Raw genomic sequence first — 15,643 nt, forward strand, 5'->3', positions numbered from 1 at the left:
AAAAGCAGTGTCAAGCTGGGGGACGTGAAGCCTTATCTCCTTTTAAACTCTTCTTTCTATCTTTCCCATCAACTTTCAAAAGGGCAAAGGTTTTTGGAACAAAGATGGTGTGTACATCAGCAAAGGTACCTGGGAGCGGCCTCTGGATTTGTGGAGGTTTGCCTGTGACTATTTTTTAAAAATAATTTTAGTTTTAGATGGACACAATGCCTTTATGTCATGCTGAGAATTGAACCTGGTGCCTCACACATGCTAGGCAAGCTCTCTACCACTGAGCCACAACCCCAGACACCATGACTGTCTTGATAAGAGATGACAACCAAGTTTTCCAGCAGCCTCATGTTGGAACTATGACTAGAGAAATATCCCAAGTGGGGACATTCCTGTGCAGAAGGCAGGAAGGGCAGTGAGCCCTCAGGGGAGCCAGCTCTGGAACCTGGGCCTTGGTTCAGCTAAAGGAGGACTGCTGTCAGAAGGAATTTGGAATCTTTAATTCAACACAACAACCTAAATGTTTTGCTGCTGGTGACTACAGCCTCATGGCCTTGCATAACCATTACATACCTGCCCATAGCTGATGGTCCATGAATGCGTGACCTTCCAATGACTTACATTGGTCTACTGAAATTACATTTTAAATAGCAGAATCTGTTTTCTGCTGTAGCTGCATAATTGATCCAGAAAAAAAATCCAGAACAAATAGTTGTTTTATGTGAACCATGAAAAGTCCATAAAGGCTTCCACTTGTGAGGATTATAGAAGGTGCTTTTTGTAGTCCTGTTAGCAACTTAAATAACAATTTAAAGAGAAGAAACAAATCTACTCTTTGTTGAGAAACTAAGCGCACACAGTGTTGCCAACCTCAAGGATATGGTGCAGAGGAGGAAACAGCACAGGACAGGGCAATGGGACCAAGCAGGGCACCAGGCGAGGCCCCTACCCTGGGGACAGGAGGTCTCTTGTCTTCATGGACATAGTGAAGGGACAGGTCTTCATGAGGAGGCAGGCTGTATGGGAAGCTGTCGCCTATCATATCCACAGGACCATTCCCATATCACTTATCTTCTGGGCCCATTGAACTCCTACAGCTGCCCCAAGAGAGATGGTGCTCCCCATGCTGGGACCTGGGGACCCTCTCATTGGGCATGCCTGTTAGCACAGAAACTACTTCCAATTCACTACTGTATTAGGGAAAGAAAGTCCCTGCCAAGGTGGGCACAGAGAAGTCTGAGCTCCTGATGCTCCCTGAGGAAGAACCCAGGCTTCCCCTTCCTGCACATAATGTCCTGAAAACCCCACCAAGACACCCCACAGAACCCTCTGGTTCTCCTGTTCCAGCTCCGCTGTACCTGCAGCCCCCTCTGTATGGGGGGCTCTTCCTGCCTCCTCATAAATTACTCTCTGACTTAGGATCTTGCTAAATGTCATCTCCCCAACTGTTTCCTGGCCACCTCACCTACAATTGCAAACCTGACTCCTTCCCAACCAAGTTGTTTTCTTTTCTCCACAAATTATGAATTACTTCTTATCTTCCTATGCTGGGATATATGTTCCCTGAGGGTGGAGAGTTGGTTTTGGTGGCTCCACTGTAGCCTAATGCAGTCAGCAGTAAGTGCTCAATTACACATTTGTTTAATCCATCAGAAAGATGCTAACTAGGCCCAGAGGGCATACAGCACTCTAATTAAGTGACACTCTGAGAACTGCCAGTCTCTCCCATGTGCAACAGTCATCTTTTGGTGCACAACAACCAGCAATCTAAACCACAGCATCTCTGTGCAAACTCTGCTGTCTTGATATATACCTTTGGAGTATGAGCAATGTTGACTTGAGATACTGGCAAGTCCTTAATATGCTGGTGTTACTGTGCTGGATTCCTCACCAGAGATACTTTCCCTGTGATTAATCCACCATTTGGCACTGGGAGTGTTCTGCAGGGACAGAAACATTACATCATGCTCCTGTCCCCAAGTGCCTGAGCAGAATGCAGCTGTTCCAGGGCATGATCAACACTTCCTGAGAACTGTGCATAACTGAGGCCAATGGATGGATTCCTAAGCAAGAGCCCCACCCTGCAGATGAATCTTTGGTATAACTTTCTAGTGAAAAAAATGTCTTGGCTTTAAAAAAAGAAAGGCCCAACTTGTGTACTTTGTTTCCAGAGAGCAATCTGGTATAGGATTCACATCCCCTAGTGGTCAGAGAGAAGCTCACAGTTCTGATTACAATGGCTTTGGTTCAGGTTTTATACTTTTTTGGATGATAAACCCTGTTATGTCCCACAGTGATCTTTAATATTTGAAAACATTTTTCTTTTTATGTCTTTGTAACACTGGGTAATAAAACCAGGTGCATTAAGCTACACCCCCAACCCTTTTTAAATTTTATTTTGAGACAGAGTCTCACCAAGTTGCTGAGGCTGGCCTCGAACTTTCCATCCTCCTCCTCAGGCTCCCAAGTTGCTGGGATTACAGGCATGTACATCCAAGACACACTGCCACCCATTTTAAACATGTAAACCAATCCTCAGTCATGGCTAGGCCAGCAGGGGCAGAATCCACGAAGGAACTGAGATTGATCAAGGAGTGGGAGATGGGTGGAAACATTTCAGGCCACTGCTCTGGGTGTCTTGGGCCTCCTCCATTGGAGTCTGGACTTCCCTCCCACCACCCACCAGGGGACACAGCACACCAGGTCACAGGAGCCCATGATTATTCAAGAGAGCTAATGAAGACAACAGTCAGGGTCACAGGACAGTCACAGAGAAAGGCAGAGGAAGTTCAATACTAAGTCACCTTGGGGTGGCACCTGGGCTGAGGAGAACAGGAAAGGAGGCAAAGGCCAGAAGCACCTGCAGGCATGGAGGATTGTGGCGAGACCCATGATTCAGTTCAGCCATCCACCTCGGGTCAGTCATTCTGTCCTTGACTTTCTTCCCTGCTCTTGGCAGTCTTGCACCCTAAGGAGTCCAAGCCCTAACAGTGGACTCGCAGGATGCTAATGATACCTGGAAGAAGGCAGTCCTGGATGGCTCCCCAGCACCAGCTGCTGGCCTCCTGCAGCTGGTGGGTGAGCCGACACACCCAGAGGACCAGCACCTCCAGGCAAACTGCCCAACAAGTCTGCACCAGCTCCAGGAATGCACCTGTGTGGCCACAGCCACGTCTTCACACTATGAGACAGACAAGGCATGCCTGGAGTCACCAAGATCAATATTCTGCATGCAGAAAAAAGACCCTCCCACCAGGATAAGCCACTAATGGGCCACCAAGATGGTCTATTCACAAACATCAACATGAGACTGCTGTTTCAGTAGGTATCACATCTCAAAGCACAGCTTAGGTGCTCAGACCTCAGCTCCCTGCCTTGACGGCATGCAGGCAACTTGCTGCTGATGACAGCAACTATCAAGGCCCCAGAAATTTCCTAACTGCAGCCAAAGAACTCAAAGCTGGAGAACTGACATGCTCTGAGTGCAGGAGACACACCCCAGCGAGCATGCCCTGGTCCCACCAGAATGAGTCACACAACCCCTGCTTACCTCACCCCCTGGGTGAGTTATCACCATCATCATCCCCACTTACTTAAGTAATCAAGGCACAGGTAAGTGACCTGCTGAGGTCACACAGCATCTGGTGTGGAGCTGAGATTTGAGGACCACATTCTACCTCAGTGATGAGGTCCTTAGTGGGTCACACAAACTAAAGTGCATTTAAAACTGCCTCACTCTGCAGCACAGGTTCTTTAGGTTACTGGCCAACTGCCACTAACCCACTGAAGATTTACCTCATGGGGCTGAGGTACCTCTAGGAGTTGAGGTGGACAAGACAGGGGTGGGCAGGGGACCATGAAGTCATGGTTCAAAGATCAGGCCCATAAAAAGGAACACAAGCAGATGCCACAAGCCAGAGGCCCAGGACAAACCTTCTCCACTGCTACGATGGCCCCCACATGGGGACAGCATGTGGCCAGATGTCTGCACTACATGCAAAACCAGAAACATGCAGCCAGAACATGGGCTGGTGGAGGCGAGTGTTCACATAACAGATGACCAAGCATTCTGATGCCAAGTGTTCCCCATCCCTATGATGCTCCTCAGATGTGTGTGTGACTGGGGACAGGAAGGGATGTAATGGTTGTGGTTCTGGTCTTGCTGGGACTCCTGGGACAGGGGTGGAGAGGGACAAAGTGGTGGAGACAAGGGAGCTGCTCATCCCTACAAAAGGCTGGAAGTGCCCCAGGTGACATCCAGGTCCTGGTCAGCGAGCTAAAGCAAGAGGCCCACATGGGTTGAAGGAACCTGAGGAACAGGGGCAGCAACCATGGAGTGACACAGCATGACTAGTCACCTGCCAGCAACTCCCACCCAAAGTGAGGTGCTGACACCACCCAGGAGCACAGGAGCTGATGCCAGGAACCTTGGTTGTCTCCCCACGCACATCATCACCTCTCAACAGTTCATGTTCCTGGGGGATGAAGTGTCCCAGTACCCACCCACGGGTTCCAATGACTTATATAGGTGGTGAGTACAAGTCACTCCCTGGAACAGCTGGAAACAGTGCCCAGTGTGCACCTCAGCCAGGAGACCCTGTCCCACGCGGTCAGCCACAAGGAAACCACAGAGGGTGAAGAGACACCCTGGGGTCGCACTGTTTATTTAAACCCACATGCAACAGTCTTCAGCAGGTCACCATTCACAACACATGTAGGTGAGAGCCAGACCAAACCAACCTGGAGGTCCTAAACCACAATAGCTCATGCCAGCACAGAACCTGCAGGACCATAATCAGGTGTTCATCCAGCAAGCTGAGCTGCAAGAAAGGACACCTCATCAGTTCTCATTCTACTTCACCAAGTCTGAACACTTAATGCAAATGGTCCCCTGGGCTTCTGCCCCGTGAGGACCCTGCTTCCACCTGCCCCTCTCTTCTAGGTCTAAAGGATCTGGCTGACCCAAAACTGGTCACCTACCACCCCAAGGTAATCATAGTGGTGTCCTGACCATCACCCTCCAGTCTTTAACTGTGGCTCTTTCCTCAGAGACCTGCTGGTCACAAAGCCACAACCAGTCTGAGTCTGCCTGGCAAAGCCCCTGCCACATATTCCCAACTTGTTTTCCTTCCCCTCTGAGGCCATGCATTTCCCCAGCCCAGCACAAGCACTAGTTCCCCTACCTCCATGCACACTCTCACTTCCTGCCTTTGTTTCCTCAGTTAAGAATGGCCTTGACCTCCTACCAGTTCCCATTAAAAATGCTCCTGCCTACTGTCCCACATACTTACTGATGTCCACCTCACCAGACTCCAAGCCCCTCAACTCAGGATTGCCTGCACACCGAGCATGTGCTCCACCACCAGGACTACTCTTTACTTTATACCCCCTCCAAGGCATGTGACACAATGCCATGCTGAAAATGTCACCTCGCAACCTGGGCTGACAACCAAACAGGCAGCAAGGGGAAGGATGAAGCTGCTTCAAGAAGGAGCAGGTGAAAATCTAGCCAAGAAAGAAAATACTAACAGTTCCACCAACAGTTACTGCCTATATTTGATATGTTAAAGGGAAAGAAAGAGGAAGCCCCTGGAACTGGAAGCATCTCTGTCTATGAAGAGACAAGGTGCAGGAGATGCAAGAATACCTGTGTGCCTGAAGCCATAGTGAGGGTCACCATTCCCTGCCCAAGTGGGCTAGGTTACAGCAGCCATCAGGCATACTTTACACCAAAGTTAAGAAATCTGTTTCCTCAGTCACACCAGTCACACAGCAAATGCTTACTGGCCACATGTGGCTAGTGGCTGCTCTAGACAGCCTAGACAATGCCCATTATTGCAGAAAGCCCTGTTGAACAGCACTGCTCTGGACCCAGTGATCTTTTGAAATTAAAGATTTACACACACCTTCCTTTTGTTTAAAACACATAATAGTATCCCACTATTCTAAGGACAGACCAAAATCTTCACTGAGCCACAAGACCCTGTGTGGTCTGGCTCTTCTGCACCTTTTTGGCTTTGCTTGCTTTCTGGGCTAAGATGGTTTTCTTCCATTTCCTCCTCCAATCACACTGGCTAGGCCACCAGGCCTTTGCACACACTTGCTTTCTGAGCAAAGTCCTACTTATGCAAAGTCCAGTTCAAGTCTCATCCTCAGAAATGCTTTCCAACCTCCATCAGGCTCCTTGGGATACACGGTGCTTTCCATCAGAACCTTGGCTTAAATTAGCCATCTCTTTTTTTTCCACCAGGTACTGGGGAATGAACCCAGGGATGCTCTACCACTGAGCTACACCTGCAGATTATTTTTATTATTTGAGACAAGATCTTCCTTAATTGCCCAGGCTGGCCTTGAACTTCCAATCCTCCAGCCTCAACCTCCCAGTAACTGGGATTACAGGTGTGTGCCATGATGCCCCAGGAACTCCACCCTTCTAAGTGCAATAATTTAACTTCATTTCCCCAATGGCCTGCAGCTCCCTGAGAAAAGTCTTGACTGTTTTATCTTTGTATCCCCCAAACTTCCCCATGGTGCCTGGTCAAAATATCAGTAAACGGTTCCAAGAAACAAATGACTTCATGGCCCATGGTTTTGAAAACTACTTGCTCTCCCAAATCAACTACAGCTTCCTCCCCTGGGCTAGGACCTCCTTGCAGTGTCATACATGATCATCAAGCTGCTGCTAGAATGGTCACACCTGTTATTGCAAATTCAAACCCCAGGGAAGACTCCCCCCCCGGGGGATTCACTCTAGGTCAGGGTGGGGCTGCCTGGTACCGGCTGCACAGTCCACGGGGAAAGTGCAACCACACAGGCGCCTTTCCCCAGACCATCCCCCTTCGGACACACTGTCCCCACGCTGCACGCACCTACTTTACCCAAGCAGAGGTCACTTTTTGAAAACGCTCAGCAGAGGAGGGAGGACTCGCTGCATGCCTTTGCCGCACCGCCTGGGGCTGGATGTTTCTCACTTTCTGCGGAAACCCTGGGGAAGAGCAAAGCAAAGGTTTAGGAGGACGGTCCCGTGGACGCTCACACCCTCCAGCAGCCCTCTCTGCCCCGCGCCCACTTCTGGGGCACTGTACAGGCCCCAGCGACTGGGAGGGGTGCGGCCCCTCGATTCCAGTTCTTTGGGGAGCCACGAGTGGCAGGGGCCCCAGGAGGAGGGTGGCAGAGGGGACTGCGGCCATCAGGAGGCTAGAGCATGTCCCCCGCCAACCAGTTGCCTCACGTGTCTTCACTCCCAAATCATGATGATAATGACGAGGAGGAGGAGCCCCCAGAGAAGCGGAAGTGCACAGGCAAGGTCAGCTGGGGGTCTCTGCTCCTCTTCATGAGAGTTCTTCATTCCTGTTAGTGGAGTGGCTCAGGGTGTTATGGAGCGCAACTTAGAAACAGACCTATCACCACTGAGAAGTCCAACTTTGAGAGTCTTTATTAAGCCGCCCAGCTGACTGTCTCACACAATGCTCCAGAAAATGGCTATTGGGAGAACAGCCCCGACCACAGGGTTGTAGGTGTTCTTCCACCAAAATTCACATTAATCGTAAGTGTCTGTTGCTATGATTTCAAATTACACATTAACATCATGAGATCATCGACAGAGGGGGAAGTGGGTCAGAATGACCCTTACCTAGGTACAAACTAAAGAATGGTTACTAACATCCACACAAACACTGTTCACATGGTACATTGTTTAGGAGCAATAGAAATCAAAAGAGAGCAATTTTTCTTTACATAGTAATTATTCTGTATTATTAAACATGTCACACTATGTAACTGATGATGGGCACAGAGGTGTGGTATTCCCATGGGAGAAGTTTATTTCCTACATAACATGGAGTCTCAGAGCAAAATGGAGTCTGTTAAGTCATTTCCCTTTGAGTCTGGCCTATAACATTCTCATGGAGTCAGATCTGTCAGCCCATCACAAGGGGGTCTGGGAGGGCTCTGGCAAAGCCCTGTGGCCCTAAGTGGCTGAGTGTCCTCCCTCCCTCAGGGTTCAGTGGCGAAGCAAGCCCTAAATTCTGTTGCAAAGCAAGGGAGGGTCTGCCTGGAGGTCACAGCTTGCAAGGTCGCCTCATTTACCCTCAGAGCACCCTGCGAGTTAGCTGATCTTGCGCTTGCTTATCATTCATTACAGGCCAAAAGGCTAAGCAACCTGCTTGAGTTCACCCTGAAAACAAGGAATAGGTGAGGGTTTTAAGCTTCCAGTTTCCCAGCTGCCCCACCATATGCTGGACTCAGTGATGTCCTTCATGTCCCCTCAGAGGCCACACTCCAATTCAGCCATAGCTTCCTATTCTGACCCTATCTGATTGGCCTCCTTCCCCTCAGTTCCCCTCACCTCGGGCCCCATCAGCTTGCTCAGGGTTTTGGCTGCCTGAAATGCTGGCCAGTTTCCTTGATGACCCAAACCAGTTACCCAGCCCAGTTCCCTGAGGCTGCTCTTCTGGGGTAGGGCTGGAAGGGTATTGTGACTGCTGCTCTCCAGGGACTGACCTGACCTGGCCCCTGAAAGCAGATGCTGTCCATTGCACTTCCTGAAGAAGAATGCAGCTTGAGGCTGAACCCCCAGTGCCTGGATTTATGGGCAGCCTTCCCACATCTTGGTTCCCAGGAGCTTCAGGTGGCAGCTGGCTCCTTACTATTTATTTTGCCAGGAGTTTTTAAGAGGTCTCTGATTCCTGTCACTCTGCAGGACAACCTGGATCCAATTTTCTGAGAATGTAGATTTCCTCTCATTTACTTCTCTCAAGCTGTGGGCTCTTTCCCTGTCCTGGAGCAAACCCTTTCAAAAGATGCCTTCTCCTGGGAGGAAGGGGCTTTGGGAGAGGAGTTGTCCCAGACCACCCCCATTTAGCCACTTCTACAAATTAGGAGGCAAATTTGAGGAGCTCCAGGAAGCTGGAGTACCATGAACCAAGGCATGAGAGAGGGAGAAGGAGGGAGATGGGGGCAGGCAGCCTGCAGATCAGAGCTTGTCTCCCACAGCTTGATCCTCCTGTGGCAGTGCTGAGAGGTGTTGCACTGGTAGAGGTGGAGCCTAGTGGAAGGTGATTGATCACTGGAGGCACTGCCCTCTGAAGGGAGCCTGGCATCTCCCATTACTCCCTCTTCCATGCATGCCTTCTTCCCACTCTCACACCTGCTCCTGCTTTTGTGACACTATTGGTCATGAGGTCCTCACCAGAGCCAAACAGATTCTGGTGCCCTGCTCTTGAACCCCTACAGCTGTGAGCCTGTTGAAACTTTTTTCTTTATAAAGTATCCAGTCTCAGGTACTCTGTTACAGCAACAGAAAGTAGACTAATACAGATGTCCTCAGAACAGCAGCTCTCATCTTTGATGGCACATCAGAATCACCTGGGAATTTTTAAAGATACTGAAAGCAGACACCAACCATGGAAATTGTGATTTTTATGGGTCTGGGATATGACTTGGGAATCAGGATGTTTGAAAGCACCCTGGGTGATCCAGTGATCCAGTATGCAGGTTTAGAGGTACCCTAGAAGATGTGCAGCTATGAACAAGCCAAGATAGTCCCCATCAAGAGAAGTTGTCCAAAACTCATGAATGGGCAAAAGAGACTCTGGGAAGGCTTGCAGTGGGGGGCTGTGTTTCAGGAGTTGACTGTTATTGGGGTTCTGTACCTTTGATAGTCTATTATGAGGCTCTTTGCAGCTCAGCTACAGGAGGAGCTAAGCTGTAATGGAAGAGTTCTGGTCCATGAATATGCAAAAGGATCTCTCCCCACAGAGACACAATAGTCTTCCTTTTTCTTTTTTCAATTAGGTGTTTTTTTCAATTGGAAGTTGCTGGGCTGGCCTCAAACTTAACTAAGCCTCCTGAGGAGCCCGAGTCCAACCCCTTTTCTTGTTTTCTCAATAAAATCTGATGCCAGTTTTGGTCCCCAACATACACACACAAAGAACATCAGAGGGATGAAAGGTCCCAGCCTTCCTGATTGCCTGTGCAGATGGCTGATTTTCCACATCTCCTTCCCACTGGTCTTAACATCTCATTGGCTTCCTTATTAATTCACAAGATGAAAAAATCTATTTACATGTATTCATTTTGTATCTGAGAGTCATGCTTTCAATTTTTGAGAATGGTCATTTGGCCACTGCTTAGGGAGAGTAGGGTGCTCCTTCCTCCAGCTCCCTCAGCACCCTACACCCAGCCATGGGCCCACTCCCCACTCTGCCTCCCCTGCTGTCCCTCCCCAGGGCTGCAGGGACTGTGTTTGACCCTGCCATTTAGGTCTTATGATATTCTCATCCCCTGTACTCAGTGCAGGGCCCCATAAAGAGAAGGTGCTAGGTAAATATTCCCCGGAGGGCCTGCAGAGTCACCAGTTCAGTGTCATCAGCACCAGGCTCACTGCTAAAAGTCACACTGAGGCATGTTGACATTTGAGAGTTTATTGGAACAAACAGGGATTCAAGCAGGACAAAGCTGCACATGGCCCAGGGCTCCCAAGGGTGCATGGGGAACATTTTTAGAAGTGAGAAAAGGAAGTCATTTGATTGGTTAGAGTGGGCCTTGGAGTGCCCAGTTGGCTCGCTGGTGGCTTCTGGTGGGTGAAGTTTCATTAGAGGTTAGTTGGTGGTTTCTGGTTGGTAAAACTGAAGTTTTCTTTTGTCATTGCCCCGCAGTGACTTTCTTAGTGATCTAAGACTCTAGAGCCACCTCTGCATTAAAGACCCCAGGCCTAATTTTTTGACTTCCCTCTTTCATCTTGAGAATTTGACCACAGGGGCAGTGACCCTGTACACCTGTGTGCCAAGGCCCTGTCTCCTCCCATGTGGCTGTTCTCTTTCTTCCCTTTCTGCTAGTCTTCTCTTTCCTCCTGAAAATGTTAACTGCGACTTCTGGAACTCTCTTTCAACAGGGAAGTAGTTCCATGGCCTTTCCAGTTTCACGGAGCGCTATCTTTTCTGTTGGTAGGGTTGACTTGGCAGTGAGAATGGTGACCAGCTTAGGGATGGAAGAGGGACCAAGGCCTATCCATAGGCAGAATCCTCCTAAACAGTGCCACCAAGGCCTGGGGCCAGGAGCCCACGGAGGTGATGTGCCAACACCTAGCTGCTCCCAATACCTTCAGCATCTTCAAAGCAGCTCTGTTATTTTTGGTCTTTTGCTTTTCTTTATGAATTTTGTCACCACCTTGTCAGGTTTTATAAAAAACTCCTTTGTAGTTTTAATTGAAATTGCATTGATTTCTTGCATTCACTTGTGGAAAAGTGACATCTATTTAATGTTGAGTCTCCCCTCTCATACGTGAATATGAGGAATCTCTTTACCCTCAGAAAGCAGGTTCATTTTCCCCCCGTGGGTGTCACGTATGGTCTCTGGGTGGGACAGTAAATATTTCAACATTTTTAATGGGATCCTATTTTTTAAAGTAAAGTTTCCATTTGCTCTGAGTTATTATTGCAGATTGACTTACAGTGGAATGACACCCTAATAACCCATCCTAAGTTGAAAATAGTCCAAAATGCACTTCAGGCAGCTGGCCTGGTGCCCATCACTGCTCAGCAACATGGGGCACTATGGAGCACCAGCACTGACCTTTGTGAATGGTGGTGGACTGGAGGCTAAGCTACCTTCCTCTGCCCAGCATCGGTGTCTTGCTGACAAGAAAAGAGCAGAATTCAAAATTTGAAGTAGAGTTTTTAATCAACACACATTGCTCTTGGATCATTGTGAAGTCAAAAATCATCAAGTCAACTGGACATGGTGGCAGAGGTTTGTAATCCCAGCAGCTCAGGAGGCTGAGGCAGGAGGATCATGAGTTCAAAACCAGCCTCAACAATTTAATTCAGCGAGACCCTGCCTCTAAATAAAATACACAAAAGGGCTGGGGATGTTTCTCAGTGGTTAAGCACCCCAAATTTCAATCCCTGGTACCAAAAAAAAATCATTATCAAAATATCATGAGTTGGGACATCTATGTTTGTGTTTGCTCCATTAATTACTGTTGCTATGGAGGTATCATTCTTCTTTGCAGTACTGTGGATTGAACCAAGGGGTGCTCACTCACTCTTCCTCTCTAATTACTTCCCTAGTTTTTAAATTTTTTTTATTTTGAGACAGAATCTCTAAATTGTGGAGACTGGCTTGAAACTTGTAATTCTGTCTTTGCCTCCCAAATAGCTGTGATGTCAGGCCTGTGCCACCCTGTCTGGCCACAGGCCTTTTATTTTTATTTTGAGACAGGATCTCACTAAGTTACCCAGATTGATATTAAACTTGTGATCTTCCTGTCTCAGTCTCTGGAGTGGTTTGCTAACAAGTGTGCACTATCGTGTCTGAACTCATGTTAATTCTAACAGTTTGTCAAGTCTCCTGAATTTCCTATGCAGGTGACCATATTCTCTGCAGATGACTGCTTTGTATCTTCAGATTTGTACATCTCATGTCTTTTTCTAGTCTTACTGTATTGGTTGATGTGTTCAGTAACATGTTGAAAAGAAACGGGGTATTCTTCTCTTACTTAGGGTTTTTTTAAATTCTTTTTTTTTTTTTTGTAGCTGTAGATGAACAGCATGACTATTTTAATTGTTTATTCTTATGTGATGCTAGGGATCCAACCCAGTGCCTCACATGTGCTAGGCAAGCTCTCTGCCACAGAGCTACAGCCCCTGTTCTTTAGGATTTTAATGCCACCCTTTTTAAAATTTCACCACTGAGTGCATTTATTGTAGGTTTTTAATGAATCCTGTTTATTGTGTAAGAAAGTTCCTTTCCAACTCCAATTTGTTGTTTGTATCTTTACTTATTTTTCATGGTGCTGGGATTGAACCTTGACCCCTGTGCTCTGTCACTGAAGTATGTCCCCAGCCCAAGAGTATTTTAAGTCAAGGATGACTGTAAGTTTCCTTGAATGTTTTTCCTTTTGACTCTTGAGATGGTCATTTTGATAATCAGCTTTTTGTCACCATGACAAAATATCCACAAAGAACAACTTGAAAGGGGGAAGCTTTATCTTTGCTCCTGCTTTCAGAGGTTCCAGTTCATGGTGGGCTAGCTCCATGGCTTCTGGGCCTGTGTCAAGGCAGAGCATAAGGGTGGAAGGGATGGAGAAGGAAGGCTGTCTGCTCATGGAGGCTGGTAAGTAGAAAGAGAGGGAGAAGGAAGGGGAACAAGACATAGTCCTCAAGGGCATGCCCCCAGAACTATCCCCTCTGACAATTTCTACCCCCCAATATTGCCATCACATTATGTACCCATTGATGGATGCACCCACTGATCAATGATGTCAGAGCCCTCAGGAGTCAATCACATCCCCTGAATCACACCTCTGGACACTGCTGCATTGGAGACCAAACCTTCAGCCCACAGGCTTTTGGAAACTTTCCAGACTAGCACTCTAACAGTCATAGAGCTGTTCTGTGATCTAAGTAACATCAAGACATGATGTGATGGATTATTTTTGCATTCCTTGGATGAAGTGTGATAAATTTAGTTTTCTCTCTGCTGAGTTAAACTTGCTGTTACATCATTGAGTTATCGTGTACCTCCCTTCAGAAGTGAGCTGGTCTTTGCTTTTCCTTTCTTACTACTGTTTTTATCTGATTTTGGAATTAGATTAGATCGGGGAGTCTTGTCCTCCCCCCTAGCCTCCTTTTTTTCTAAAACTAATTTTTTTAAAGTTATGGATTTTTCCTGGGTATATGGGGAGGTAGGAAAACTTACAAATTGGATCAATTTCTTTGGCACTAATTGTTTTATTCAGATTTTTTGAAATCTTTAAGTAAAAGTATGATGATTTATCTTCATTTAGCAAATTATTCATTTTATCTAAATTTTCAAATACATTAACATAAAGTTGTTCATAATATTTATATGTAGTTTCAAAATCTCCACTATGTATGCATTCAAGTTTCCTTTACTATTCCTGATCTTTTAAATCTTTTTCCTTGTTTTAGTTGGTTCATCTTTTCTTTATTTAAATTGGTTTTGGCTTTGGTTTGGATCTTAAAGTTCCCCCAAAGGCCGCTGTGCTAAAGACTTGGCCACCTTCTCACAACACTGTTGGGAGGTAGTGGAAACTTCTAGAGGTGGAGCCTGGTGGGGGGAGTCAGGTCACTAGGGGCATGGCCTTGAAGAGGATGTGGAACCCTGACTCCTGCCATTTTTTTGCCTACAGGTCCATTGGCATAAGAAGTCCAAAACAACCAGCAGTTGATACAGTTTCAAGATCAGTAGAACTCTCTTGAATCCTGGTGAGAACATTTGGAGCCTCCCCTGCCCCCAGCTACTAAGACTTGGAATCTAGCAGAGCCCAAGTTTGCAGATTTGGTGAGAGTGCTGCTCCTGCTTCCTGGGCAGTGACTCTAAGACTGCACTCACATCCCCACATACAGATCAACAGTTCAGTGTATCCACAGTATCCTAGAAGATGCACCCCTGACTGCAAGACACTGTCCCTTATCAGATGCCTTGGAAGAGCCTTTAGTAGGTCCTGGACTGTCTTCTGAGCTCAGATGTTTCTGAACAATGGATCTCATGGCCATGTGTACATATCACACCCCTTTTGTGTCTAGAAGTTGGAGCTGGGATCAGTTGGGGCTTGGGGAACTCTCTGGGTGACAGTCATATCTGAGTGACAGGAGGCTGGCTAAACAGTGTGTGCATGTCCTGAAACTCCACAACTGAGCACTTAAGATCTGGACCTGTCATTGCATGTAAATTCTAACCTTCAAAAAAATGTAAATAAATCTAGAGCTGCAGCTAATTATGGACATGATGAATTATTTAGAGAAGTATACTGATGAGAGCAATTCACTTTGAAATGCTTCAAAAGCATAATGCACTGGTAGAGAGACAGAGACAGACCAAGAGCAGCAGAGAGTTGGGGGCAGAATCTGAGTGGAGGGTGTGTGGACTTTCACAGTAGAATACCCCCACTTAGCTGCATCTGTGAAAGTGTTCATAATAAAATGTTGGGGTAATAGCTGGGGCAGGGGTGGGGAGAGGAATACGAGGGAGTCCTGTGAGTCTCATCATGGTGATGAGGGAGGGTGAGTGGGGACTGACTGGGGGTCCTATCAGTAGGTGAGTCAGGGCTGCAAGGAACTCCTCATTGGGAAGGTTTTTAAACACACAAAAAAAATTTGTAGCAAAATTAGCCAAGTGTGTGCCCTTGGAGATAAAGTGTTTTAACCTATGTTTTCAGGAAGCTGTATAATGAATGAAAATGGTTCTGTTCTCAGATGAACCCAGTTCTCAACCAGCTCTACTACTTTTAAGCTGGGGTGTCTTTGGAAGTCACCAAATTGTTCTGCCTCAACTTCCATTTCCTCACAGGCAGCATGGACCCAGTGATGCCTGCCCCACAGGAGGGTCAAGTGGAACCATGTCTACAGACATTTTGTGCCTGGCACAAATACATTTTCAATGAATGGTAGTTTTTATTCCTCCATCTAAGTAAGGAAAGGCATTTGCTGGGAAAAATTAGATTTTTCTCTGGAGCATCATTCAGAAGGACACTACATGTAGGGACTTGAAGCCACAAGACCTGTCATCAGACATGGTATTTCTGATGTCATTATTCCCAGACTATCTCATAGCTTCTTGGATTTTCAGTGGACCTTGAAGAGAACATCCCTCCAGCCCTACACCATGTTCTCTATCATGCACTACA

The 15,643-nt window shown here is 47.2% G+C and overlaps 1 non-coding gene across 1 annotated transcript; it reads right to left on the reverse strand.

The window, feature by feature from the left end:
• Positions 1-6,635: 6,635 nt before the first annotated feature.
• On the reverse strand, positions 6,636-6,824 carry LOC124974167 (small Cajal body-specific RNA 16). The gene has a single exon (XR_007106756.1). It is a non-coding gene; the product is annotated as a small Cajal body-specific RNA 16 (non-coding RNA).
• Between the last annotated feature and the right edge of the window lie 8,819 nt (positions 6,825-15,643).

This window comes from Sciurus carolinensis, unplaced genomic scaffold (assembly GCF_902686445.1).
Source record: "Sciurus carolinensis unplaced genomic scaffold, mSciCar1.2, whole genome shotgun sequence".
In the NCBI taxonomy this organism is placed as follows: Eukaryota; Metazoa; Chordata; class Mammalia; order Rodentia; family Sciuridae; genus Sciurus; species Sciurus carolinensis.